Here is a 14009-nt window from a genome sequence, read left to right on the forward strand (position 1 = left end):
ATATTTTGTTTTAATTTACTTTCAAATTCTTCAGTTGCTGAAGGGGCTGCATAGTTTTCATAAATTGCATAGTTCAGAATAGCTATAATTGTACCAGATGGTTGCATTCAGTTAAGTTGGACTAGACTGTAATACAAACCGTTCAAGTTTGTCAACAATACAACTGACTGAAATGAGAGAAAGACTGAGTGCGAGACTTTGATATTAGATAAAATGAATATTGATAAAGTTTACCTTTATGTACAGAATCTGAATATCGCAAAATATTTTAAAAAAATTGCAATAATATCGTATCGTGCATTAATTATTGTGATAATATCGTATCGTGGGATGTATGGTGATTCCCACCTCTAATACAAACGGTCAATTTCTTGGATCTTCAAGTGCGGCGCTCCTAATAAGCAGGCGCTGAACGGCATCAGTGTGTTTCTGTTTTTGAAGCTGGACCGCCGAGGGCCTCGTGATGAGGAGCAAAACGAGCTGGCAGATAAGTGGGGAAAGGATGAGGACGAGTCATTACGCTTGACGCCGCCACAGCAGGAGAGACGGAGGGCGATGGGTGGGGGGGCTTGTTTGTTACAGATCATTATGTGATGTGATTGCGCTCAGAGAGTCAAATTTCTGATGACAGCCTGAGCTGCTGACCTCGGACCGATTTTATGTGGGAAAGCAAGGCAAAACAAACAATAATTACTGCTCAATGAATTATCAGCGAGGATTCTGGGAGGCAATAAAAGCCGCACTGTGGATCCCACAGTCTAAGCAAAACAACACTCAGCAATTAGTGCAGAGAAAATGCTGTCCTATTAGCGGCAGAGGCCGGTGTTCTTCCTTCCTTCAGTAGTGCTGAGGTATGACGCAGTAGCACACTACTCCGCCACCCTCACAAAAATCTGCATTTTCTGATAAATCCCATAAAAAGAAAGGATCCTGCTAACAACAGTAGGGTCGACGCCTGATGTCTTACTGCTCTGTTCCATGGAGCTCCATCATTAAGCCACACGGGATGACATGTTTGTTAATTATCCCGGACACACAGACTGTAATTTATTTTTGAGTCAATCAGCCTCCTGCACCAATCTTGCATATTAATCTGAACGGAAAACTACTCGACCGCTAATTTTGCATGTGAGGAATATCAGACTAGAGATAAATGTGCACAATTGGTTAATTGGGGAGGAAAAACTGATGCAGATTTCATAATGCAAACATTTGGAACTGACCAACAACCCATATGCTATACCTATAGGTGTATCCTCACAAACATAGCAATTATAAATCCATCCATCTTCTGTCCCTTCTTCAGGTCACAGGGAGAGCAGACAGGTCTCAGACTTCCCCGTCAACAGCCACCTGCTCCAGCTCATCTCGGGGGACAGTGAGGTGTTCCCAAGCCAACCAAGAGATGAATGCCCTGACCCTAACCTTCTCCCATAGTACCCCAAATCACCTGACCTAAGAGGTGCTCAGAAGTCATCCTAGTCAGACGCAGAACCACCTCAACCGCCTCCTTCAAGTAGAGGAGTAGTGGTTCTACTCAGAGTCCCTCCTAAATAATCAAACTTCTCACGGTGTGTTCGCCAAGGGAGCCTCAGCACTCTCTTCACCACAACACACCAGTACAGCGTCTGTATCATCGTGGATGTGAGAGTCTATTGGTTAATCTATCCGTAAAGAAGCCTGTAAAGAAGTAGACCTGGTTGCACCTCTGTGTGCATCACTGACGTGCAGGGGCACCAAGAATGAGGGAGTTGCATGAGATCTGTGGATTTAGCTAATTTCTACTTACTATTTTATTGCTGGTCAAGTTGACTGCTCGGCAGGTCAAAGTGACCCTGAAGCCACAGGGCAACGTCCCAGTACTCACAGCAGGAGGTCTGCCACTGATCCACCAATAAATTACTACTGCTTGACAGTTTTCTAAAAGATGGAGGGGTCAGCTATTTTAGGAGATAAATTAACATTTTATTTAAACTTAAATAATATACATTTGTCCTAAATAGTAGGAACTAACAGACAAGACAAGAGCACCACAGACACGGAAGAGAAGTTAGAAAGTATGGAGACAGACTTTACTGACAGCAAAAATTAAAGTAAAAGGCCAACTTTATTCATGCTAATTAGGCTATGCAAACGTCCTGACTGAGGCCATTTATTGTCCAGATTTCAGCACCAGCAGCACAGAAAGCAGCCAACACACACATAAAATGTTTAACCTTGAGCTCAGCTTGATTTATATATACACAGTGTACCGACAGGATGCCAGACCAAAGGTACCACTGCTAGTGGCTAACATAACAGATCATTAATGCCAACTGTGTGTAGAAATAGATGGTAACCCCTCCTCCCAAGTAAAAAAAAAAAAAAGCATCTAAAAGTAGCGGTGCGGCCAGAGAGATGACATCCACAAACACATATCAAAATGCCACAGGGAAAATGAATGAGTCTGGTCTTCGAGCACCACATAATCAGGCCTCGCTTGTGTACGACAACTGCAAATAACCATGTTCACTCGAAAACACGAGCAGCATCGGCAAAGTGCAGCAGTCGCAAATGTGTACCTTCTGCGCTAATGTATTCGATCTCTCATTTAGCAAACGTCTGTCAGGGTATGAAAAAAAAAGAGCTCAGTTTAGCCCGGACGCACTCTGTTTGCCAGGAAACCATTGCCCCCCTGAGCCACTAGCAAATAGCCTCTGAGCAGAGGGGGTTTCAGTAATCAATGAGCTGTGGACAGGGTGGCAGCAGACAGCTAGTTAGTCCAGCTGACAGATACCCACAGACACTTCCAGAGATGTAGCCAATGTCGGTTGTCTGCATGTGGTTTTTGGAGGTTTGAGAATTGATGTTCAAAGACAACAGCAAAAACAGCACAGTGAGAATACTAGCAGTAATCTATCATGCCTGTCTTTAGATGGGTACCTCAGATTTGTGGCTGCCAGCTTCTTGGAGTCCATGTTTAAGTCATAATGTGTAATTAATTGTTCATTTTAAACTGACTTAGTCGTAAGCTTTGTTTCGTAGTAGTTCCCAAACATCCACGTGACTTCAGCTTGATTTCTGTGCATCGGCTCACTGTTCATTCTACCGTTTTAGCCGTACCAGATGTATTTAACACATCTGGATCTAACTGAGAAACTTGGACACCACTAAGTCATGATTTATCCACATATCTTCCCATTATTTAACATCTACATCCCTGTAAATTTTAAGTGAAGTCTTGTCTTGTCTCTGGCTCCTAAACATTAGAGATGTAGATTTAAAAAGTGACCAAGGTTTTTTCCTTCATGGCTGCTCAGCTTTGAAGCAACATGCCCGAGGAGTGAAGGTTCATTGAACACATTTGTAGACACAAGCTTCTACTATTTTTGTTGTCATTTGTGGTACTGTACTGGCATTTATTCATTTTGACATTTTCCATTTTGGAGAGATGACTTTTGAGATAATTTCCCTTCAAGGCCACAAATACGTCACAAATACCCCTTTCTTCTTATCACAACAGAAGAACGAGATAAGCCACAAAAGTTGAGAAGGATTCTTATTTACTCTGTCAATGAATGTGTTTGTGTCTATGCCTCACATACACACACACACAGATCTGCTCAGACATCTACATCTGTGTGGGTGACAGACAGACACAGGACTGGTGGCTTTTAACTGCCATTACTGAGTAAGCCATCAATGTTCCGCACAGCCGTGTGAAAAATAGGCCAGAGAGAAGAGTGGCAGTGACACTATGTGCAGCAATCTCAACACTTCTGCTGTGAGTGAGAGTAACGAGGAAAGAAAGCGAGCACTACAGCACTAAACTATTACTCCGGTCGCTGCTTAAAAACAAATAAAACTTCTATAGGCACCTGTTCAAATACCGGCACATGTATTCTTTCATGTATAAACAGCTCAGACTAAATGGGAATAATGAGAGTCTCTTTCCAGAATCCCTCAGGCAAACAGATTTTACCTCGAGCCAGTCGTAGCTGTCATACTTTCCGAAAACAAATTCCACTGAACCTGCTAATGTGGCCATTAAAGTCAAGTCAAGCCTGTGTGTGTGTGCGTGCATCAGTACATCAGTCATCACTAATTTTCTTCAACTGAAATGGGAAAACAGGTACATCGGAAAATCAGTTTGTTTCTATTCCTGTAAAGAATTCTCGGCAAACAAGTTCCCAAGAACATTTCATCTTTCAATCAGGCATGACCAAGACGAAAGAGCCTTTAACGGCAAGGAAGTCCCCTCTGGAGTTTTTAACAGCAATTAGAGTTTTTAAAAAGTCTATATGTAACATAGAAAGGGCTGTACCTGAAATAGCGCTTCGGTGCCTTTTCATATTCGCTCAACAAGTCTCTGGAGTTTTGCTGGAGTGAGAGAACAAAAAATCTTCATCAAGATATTTACTCATATGAGGGTGGTGTACGAAAGCACTGTCTAACATCATCTAATAGGTTCATTTAGATTTTATCCTCATCAAACTTTCTTTTCATGCTGGAAGTGAGAAACATCCGGGACATAACAAGATGCATTTCATTGTATACAGAAAACACGAGACCTCAGCCATACAGGCCTGGAGGCCGGTTGGCAAGCCAATGTGTACTCCCAACAGATTGGCGAGTGGCTGTTGGAGTTTGCTGAAAGCTGGTAGGTAAAATCAGTCACAAAGAGGGTTCTGCACCAAAAACCTCCTTGTTATTGCTTTGTCCGCTGGTAGGTACAACAGCAGCTTATAGTTTGCATGGACCATGGCAACTTGTCTACAAACACTCAATGTTGGCTTTGAAAGTGAATGTTGGGCCTTCCACTTCAGCAATGTTTCAGAAAGTGCGACAAACAGCGCCAACAAACAGTCCAGTTTGTGTCGCATCTTTCAGTGTCTTGTGAAGAAATCTTGACAAACAAGATGCAGAAAATTGGCAACAACTGTGTGCTTAACCATAAAAATCTGCTGACAACCAAAGCAATCACAAGATTCTCGGTACAGCACGTGGTACCCAGTTGTGACCACACTCTAGGGAAGCAGTGATTGGCAGCACTTTGGCAATCACTGCACCAAAGTGCTGCCAATCAGTGTCACATGTCAATCACTGCGGTCTTCTTGAATGCCATTATGCCAATGGTTCGCTACACTTTTTGACTTGGTAATTTGTTTCATTGCCACCAACTGTATGTTTCTACCTTATCAATGAAGCCGTGCAGAACTCATAAAAAAAAGTACTAGAACACATTTGCCAATAGATAAACAAACATTACAAAGACTACAATTAGTGAGCAGCAAAGATACAGTACTGCTAAAGAAGGCATGAATCACATCTGGGACTCTCCACCATTTGACCTTAGAACTGAAGAAGCTTCTCGGATGAGAGGTGAAACGTCTTCAAGCAACTTAAAGAAGTCCAGACGCTTTTCTTTGCAAGCTCCTTTGACTACGATGACCTGGATGACTGAGAACCTTCACAGACGAATCACATGAATCCACTTAAATACCATGTGGCCAGTGAACTGTTCACTACTCTTGTATATGTATCAGCAGCTGACTCAGTGTGACAAGTACGTGGGCTGACAGACTGTCACAGGAAATCAAGACATGATATTGAAATCTATTGGAAAGCATTCAGAAACATTTTTTTTAGAGGTTATTGTTTTGTCAGCAGCATAATGCTAAGAATTCATGCTGAACCTGGATTATGACTGAACCCTAATACCTAAAAAACATAAATATTAAATCAAACAAACAAACAAAAGAAAACCACTGAATTCTGATGATGAATATGATGAATTCAAAGTAGGATCAGTCTTGGTTGAGTGACTTTGCTCGGATTTTGCAGATTACAATTTATTATGAAAAACCACATCTTATTTTTGCAAAACATGGCACTCGCATCAGATCATGCATAAATTTATACATTCAAGACTCAGTTAAACTTGCAACAGCCAGCAACTGTTGCTGAACGCTTGTTAAAAAAGGCCTGTGCAGATGCATAACAAACAAGCAATTGTTTGAATGAGTATGCAAAGCATCAACTGATAAAACAAACACAGTCTTTGACCGTTGACAACATTCAGAAATTTCCTACACATGATAACATTTAGCTCGTGTTTCCATTCATCCGTTTCTGAAGCACTTAACCAATTCAATTCATGTATGATATTATTGTTATTTAAATATTCACTTTAATTTGACCCAGCACTGTCTCCTATCCAGCGGATATATAACCGACACTTGCACTGCATGCGCACATGCCATCCGTACTCCCAGCGCTGCACATTTTGAAATGATGTTTGGTGTAAGGAGAGGCTACACCGATCGATCGTCACCACTGTGAAGCGAGTTACTGTAAGAGCAAGGAAAGCTTTCTAAAGCTAGCAGAAATGAAAAACACAAGTGGCGCGAGCAGGGAGAAACACTTTGAACTAAACATAGAAAACACACACACACACACACAGGTATCACAATGTGTAAAGGATGTGTATTCCATTTTTTTTTACATGCAAAGTATGTCCTGGAGAGCTAACGTGAGTGCAGTGAGCTGTGTTTACAAGCACAAATTCCGCAAATGCAATAGCTCCAAGGGTACAACACAACTGTGCACGATTTTGCAACGCCGTGCAAGTAGTGGAATCTGTGCTGCAATCGGGTTTAACTTCTGACATCTGTGGTTACCACGATGCACCACAACTGCATTGTAGTAAAAACGTGTTTTCGTGAGTGGGAACGTACTGCAAGGAGAACAGACGAGATATGCAGAGTGTCCACACTGGTTAAGAGTCGTTGATTATAACGTGGTTCAAGACACTGATGCTTGAGCTTAGGCTCAAACTACCAAGTCAAATCTATTTGAAGGGCAAAACTGAAACTGAAAACGAAGCAGCGTTGGTAATCTTTCTCAACTTTTGGCTCCTTTACAAAACCAAAACCTACAATCACGTATCGTCTTGCAGTGTCATTACAGCTAATAAGAGTTATAAGAAAATAAGATCTGACTGGAAATCGCCTTTAAGCTTAGTAAGAACTTTAGTAAGAACCGCTTTCAAAAGGTTGAAAATTTGCAAGCGCATATATATCATTCATCAATGTAACTAAAGAGTAAAGAAAATATAACAGGACTAGATGGAGCACAGCTGGATTTTCTTAATTTTCAGTTCAGCAGCTGTTCCTCTTTGCTCCAACAGAAACCACTTCCAATAAAAGATGCCATTTTCCAACATGGAACGCTAACAGACAGATTATACATCACTTTATTTTCCCAATTTCACTCCTGCTGCTGACATGACCGACTCTGGTGCTGCATGCAACACGCTCTACGAAATGTGCATGTACACCACATGTGTGCACGAATGTTTGTGAGTACAGTACGCACTATAGCAGCTATGTCAGCAGCAGTCTTGTAGCAGCAGGTGAGATTTACGAGGTGCTAAGAACGCTTGCCTGTAGCCAAGTGATGGGAGACGGATTCGCCCTCCTCGCCTCCCTGTACCCCTGCCTAACGCTCCCCGATTGCCTCCACTTGAAGACACACAAGCACTTAAAGATACACATTCACATAAACACATGGCTGCGCTTATACATGGAGTAACCCCACCAGACAAACATGCACACATAACCCCTGAACCTTAAAGTGTAGCTAAAGCCTTCACTGCCCCCACTCCAGTTCTCAAAGACACGCTTCCTGGGGCTAAAAACACCTTCTAAAATGTCCTGCTCACCAATTTTTCTTCCCTGCTGACTAAATCTCTCCTCCTTCACACATATTCTGGAATTACAGCATACACAGAAATGCAGTACAGTGCGGATCATTATGACAGAAAAGGCTGTCCTGACAGGGGAGCATGTTTTACAACCTGAGGCTTCTACCTTCACTGGATGATATAGAGTACAGGGTTTCATTTTCTATTGCAGCTGCTATATATTCTATAGCTTAGGTGAGCAAGTAAACACATACTCCCATATCCAGGATGCAGAATGTATATCAGATGGATGGCTGCTTACTGCAGGTTTGCTTTACGCTATAACAAAAATAACTTTTCTTATGACTGATGAAGGTTCGGTTTGACGAGCAAACATACCTTGTATGTTTTTGGATGCCTTTCAAAGAATCGTTTACCTTAATATTTTATTACACATGCCAAACTAATAAACCAAGTGATCAGTCAAATCTGCAGGATTTTCTGAGTCAAATAGGCTTTCAATCCTGGTAATGAACTGATTTGATTCAGGTGTGTTGACCCAGGGTGATATCTAAAACCTGCAGGACACAGATTCCTGGACACCCCTGGCATACCTGGTTGTTGGACAGTTTAACCAATCTCTCAACCTGAATCACGAACCTTCGAGGATGAGCATCCTGAATGTCAATTATTTACAGCAGTATCATAATCAGTTACAACACAAGTCAATGCTTAAAACAGACTTTTTTTCCCCTTCTACTGGGGTATTGTTTTCGCTCAGTGGTTGAACAGGGGGCCAAATGCAGATGCCTGGTTTTGATTCTAACCCAAGGCCATCTGATGCTCCATCTCCCTGCTCTACTGTCTCCTCTTCACTAAAATTAAGAAATAGAAGTGAGAAAAGCTCAGAGTATAAAAGAATACTTCTCCTGAGGTGTATATTGATCGCAAAAGCTACCAAACAACGAGTCAGTCAAATGTTCAATATTCTTTTGTTGTTACAAATGCTCCGACATTACGTGTCCATCTAACATGCACACTTTCAACCTGTGACTGACAGGAGTCCCCATTTGGCTTGCAAACATCTGTCCAAACAACTCCGATGGCTGTTCTGTCTTCTTCTGTCCATGCCGCTATGCATTGCCTCCCTCCTCTGCAGGGACTTAGAGGATTAAACTGCAATTATATGCTTCCCCTTTCTCCCCAGCTGTGCAGAAAGGGGAGAGGAAAGGACGGGAGAGGAAGGGAGACCTTTGACCCAAAACTAATCTTTGAATGACTCAAACAAATTTAAATACAACTGTCAACGTACACAAATCCACCGTACATATTTGCATATTTATAACCTACCAGAACACTGCAACAACTAAACAGATATATTTTTCAGAAACTGAACAGAGCAGACATCAATGTCAAATGTCACATCAGTGTCAGACATGAAAAAGCAGGAAGTAGCAAGGATAGGCAGCGATCACTTCCTATATGACATTACCCAACTGCGTGTATAGAAGGTATCAGCTGAGCCATCACCCGACGAGCCTGGCAGTAAGATCAGCTGATTTACTTGGATGATCAATTTATTATCTAGTGTTATTCCAGGCAATAAGACCTTAAAAGATGTGTGACAGCTCTGTCAGATATAAATGATCTGCAGCAGATGAATGTACTGCTGCTGATTAATATTTGTAAGACAAAGAATGGAAAATATTTTATAGACATCCCCTCCAGTCAGAAGGAAACTTAAAAGTCCCGAATATTCAGTTCTGTCATTACGACGAGACACGACTCACAGTGAAGGATGATGGCGCAAACGTGATGCAAAACAAGTGTCAAATCATCAGGTGCTTGAGCTTCTTCTTCCTCTGACAGATGAATATGTTTACATAAATCAGTCAGTCTGCACACACTTGTTAATAGTCCAATCCATGACATTAGGTGGCACATTAGTGGGGGGTTTTCCCCTTTGGTCAAGAAGAACTGGATGAAATATTGGGTTTCTCGAGAGCTGCAGACATGGTGTGAGAGAAAAACTCGCCATAAAGCTCTGCGGAGCAGAGGAGAGCTGCAGATTTGGGTGATGGTGCTGTGTCATTATGATAATACTGCATTGTTTTCACACAGTGAATCCGACGTGTCGAACCGTTTCTCTGTGAAAATTACATCTATGTAATCAGACCAGCAAGTGATCAGTGGGACCAAGCAGACAAAGTGGGCATGTGGGCACTGCTACAATTAGATAATGAACGGCTATACAAACAGCACCGGCTACAAGCCAGCGGCTCGCTGAGGCTCTGCTGTGTACACTCGCATAATAAGCATACATTTATTAAATACACAAGAAGACAGGCAGAACACAGCCTACCAGTCATACTGCGCGAGCGTGGAGTTAATGATTTCCCCAGGCCTCTTGCGTTGTGTAGTCCGCCTTGCCTCCGTTCTGGAAGAAATAAAAAGAGGATTGTCAGAGTGGATGAAAAGCTTAGGTGGTGGTTGGAGGATGCAGGGATATAATATATAGAAGACAAACAAAGGTACACGGTACAAAGGCCAGTAACGGCACCTCCTTGCCCTTTGTCCTCATTCCTCAGGCTCAGTGTTCTTGCTGTCCTTTCTGTTTGTTCTCTCCTTTCCTCAATTCTTTCATTCTTTCACATTGAAGAACTAGTTTTTTCACTCCATCCTTCTTTTGACCACCTGACGTTACTCTCCTTCGACACACCTTTTTCCTCCTTTCCTTCTCATTTTCTTCTATTGTCCCATTCTTCCACTCCGTCTCACTTTCTTTTTCCTTCTCTCTCTTTTCTCTCTAACTCTTTAACTCTGGCCTCAGGAGACTTGGCCTGTTTACCTCAGAGACCGACATGAAAGCCAAACATTTATGTATGGGTCTGTGTCACAGTCATGCTGTAACGGACGCAGAAACGTCCTCCTGCAGCTAGCATAACTGGTTTTATGTTAGCTGCAGTCAGACTAGAAGTGAACGTTGAAAGTCTCGCATCAGACAGATGCTGCAGACATCTGCTTCCTGGAGCAGGCTCTGACTCTGATCTTCACCTACATATCATCTCAGGTTAGAAACTTTGTGCTACTATGTGGGCCACTTAAGTGAGATAAAAGGATCGACATCAACCCTGTATGTACACAAGCTAAAGAGCTGAATGTGGACTGGAACAGGGGGGAAAGAACTTTAACCAATTAATTGGTTAAAAAGCAAAAGCCACTATTGCACAGCATATGGCCAGGGTTTTTCATACATAGGGGAATTTTAGCCACTAAAATTCCTAAGAGGTTTTAGTCAGAAAACCTCAGCACTGGCATTAGATATTTTTAACCAGTTTTATAGATTGTGGTTTCATTTATTCAAGCATAACAGACACAGATTTCTGTCACATAAAATGACACAGACCTACTGCCTTTAGTGCACACAGTCCAATCAACATTAGATGCAAAGTCACTCCCCAAAGGCCAATTTTGAGACAGGAAAACCCCTGATGGCTCCGCATGTAGTGTCATCATAAGCCCATCTTTTGTTTTTCCTTCCTTTCTTATCTACATCCTGTCATTTCACACTTATTAATTCTTTCAAACACATTTCTCCCCAAAATATTCAATTTTCCACAGATATGACGCTTTACTTTATGCCTATAAAACCACAGTAACTTAACAAAAGTAAACTCTGTTGCACAAGTTCGACTTTATGCAATGGAGCAGTGACTCAGCATGCAATGTCTCATTTTAATGTCTGAGGTTTGGCTGTGAAAGATGTTTAGTTCAGCTTGTCTATTCTCTGGTGACACCTAAATGAATACTTTAGTAGACAACACTATACTGTTGACAAATACATCCCAGCATCCTTGTAGCATTTCATTACAGTTTGTCTCCCTATAAAGCTCCATGAGGACAGTAATGCCCACAAATGTGAGAATGCATACTGGCTACAACAGCTACTTGGCACACAATGACAGAGGTTAGAGGCAGAAGAGGAAATAGAAAGAGAGGAAGAGAGAAACTGAATGAGAGAGGGGGTTCAAGAACACATGAGAAAATCCCTTCATGGTAAAAAATAAAAATAAAAAATTAGAAAGAGGAAGGAAACAGAAATTTGAAAGTGTTTTAAGACGTTGAAGAAGGAAGGAAGCCCTTAATGTCTCCACGATCCCCTACGATAGGAAATGCCTGAAGTAATGCTTTTGTTTGTATGTCTCCATATGTTGAACTGACTGTACTACAAAACTGGAAAGTGTCAACAAAAAAAGTCAGAGAATGATGTAGACAACTTTGCAGTCAGTTAAAGAAAGTTGAGATTTGGAGAAAAGCGTTTTCAGCTTCTTGAAATGGACACTTTTCCTCCTCCTCTTCTCCTCATTTATTATTTAATGTCAATACTATCTCAATTTGACATATACTTCCTAGCCTGAAGTCCACTCAATACTTTTCTCCAGAGTTTTCCACCGAGGATATTCCATCTGCTGCAGGAGGATCAATCGCTGTTGCCAAGGTCAACAATGGACTTTCACATTCAATTTTCTCAAGTGATGTTTCAGAGTATGTACTATACACTGTGAGTGAATTCTATTCATATCACCCACTACCAATGTACTCTCGATGACGTGTGTCTGCAATGGAAAGTGTGGGTTGCACTTAAAATACCACATACGAGGGAACTCCCCTCTGCTTTAACGTAAAGAATCAATTTTCCCGGAGAAACTGCTGCAGAGAGAACAGGAAGGTTGGATGGATGGATGAGGGTATGGGTGGATAATTTGATAGACTGAAGGCCCTAAAGATGACTAATTTGGCTAACAGATGAGGCCGAAGGTCATTCCCTGAGTTTGCACATGGGATCTCTGACCTTGCAGATACAGCCGAGGGGTGGACTAACAACGTGGCGGTGAAATGGATCGAGTCTATAATGGATTTTTTTTGTGTGCAAAAAAGAAAAATGTAGTATGGGTCAGATACGTTTCACAGGCAACAGATGAACTCATTAAGGACAGCATCTTCAGACTGAAGGTCAGCTACGCAGACCTACTGACACTCAAGTTTAAGCTGCACTCCCCCACTGCAGAGCATCAGATGATAATGGATGTCAAAACAGAAGCAAAGGGAGAGCAGCAATGCACCGAGTCAAGTGCTTGGGTGTCTTCGTAAGAGGACGAGCTTCAAAGTAAAGCCTCTTCATTTTGCTAACGCTGAGCAATGTTATCGCTGCTGCCGGCGCAGCCTTTTCACCGTCCTGCTGACATGAATAGCTCCTTTTGTCACAGCGAAATTCCACTGGCAAGTTTTTAATTAGCTGGAGGGCTCTTCCCTTGTAGGCCTGTGTGGGCAAAAAATAGAGAAAAAAAGAAGATGGGGCACAAGGAAGAAGGTTTCTTAGCATGAAGGAAAATGTGGAAACTGTAAGAGAACTGAATGGAGAAGCTGTGAAATTTTTGGATGATTCACACCAGGGTTTAAAAATTTAGATGTTTCTTTGCTTTGTTTTTTTTAACTTTACTTGCATAATAGTGTAATCCTTAAACTATAATATAATCTTCATATTAGGGCTGCCACGATTAGTCGACTAGTCACGATTACGTCGACTATCAAAATCGTCGACGACTAATTTAATAGTCGACTCGTCGTTTGAAGATTTAGGACGCAGGAATAAGTAGCAGGATTTAAGAGTGTAATAACGGACTGAAACAGAAGATGGCAGCACTGCATGTACAAGGATGCCAGCTGCCGTTAAACCCCGAAGAAGAAGAAGCTGTGTCCCAGGATTCATAGCGTGGCCCAGCTCAGTTTCCAACAATGGCGGCAGCTAGTTAGTTTTAATGTTACTCTTATTATTCTTTCTGGGTCACAAAATAAACATTTAACATATTTTCAGGCGAGACTGTACCTGTGTAAACCTCAAATATCTGCTCAGTTTATTAAGACACTACATATTTTCAAAAGCGCTCCAACGTTTTTGGAGACGTCTGTTACCCACCAGCTCGATAGCTAGCCGGGGGCAAGGCTCACTAGAGCCGGTGAGAACACCGGACTCCCGGCAAATCGTTTTCAAACCCACCGCAGTCTTTTGCTACTCAGGTTAAACATGATAACTTACTTAGATAACTTAAAAATGTTATTGTTTGGCTTTTTTTAGTATTTTATTTGTTCCTGAGTAAATCGGTTTGGCTGAGATTAAAGTTATAGTTTTTACACAGCTGAATAAACATCAAGCAGACAGCTGATTATCAGAAGTGTGAGATGCTTGAGAATATACTCCGGTGTCCTGTTATATTTTAGATAGCAAGGAGCAGACGAGACTGAGTTTATTAAACTTCACCAAAACAATCTGCAAATTTCATTAAAA

General features: G+C 41.7%; 1 protein-coding gene across 1 annotated transcript in view; it reads right to left on the minus strand.

Moving 5' to 3' along the window:
• Positions 1-14009, minus strand: part of thrab (thyroid hormone receptor alpha b) — a 171753-nt gene that overhangs the window by 95516 nt on the left and 62228 nt on the right. The window contains exon 3 of the mRNA XM_085466833.1: positions 10026-10100. The gene's annotated coding sequence lies outside the window, so the exon portion shown is untranslated. The remainder of the gene's footprint in view (positions 1-10025; positions 10101-14009) is intronic.

This window comes from Copadichromis virginalis, linkage group LG8 (genome assembly GCF_057382275.1).
Source record: "Copadichromis virginalis isolate Kocher_CV1m ecotype Utaka linkage group LG8, C_Virginalis_male_GT1.1, whole genome shotgun sequence".
In the NCBI taxonomy this organism is placed as follows: Eukaryota; Metazoa; Chordata; class Actinopteri; order Cichliformes; family Cichlidae; genus Copadichromis; species Copadichromis virginalis.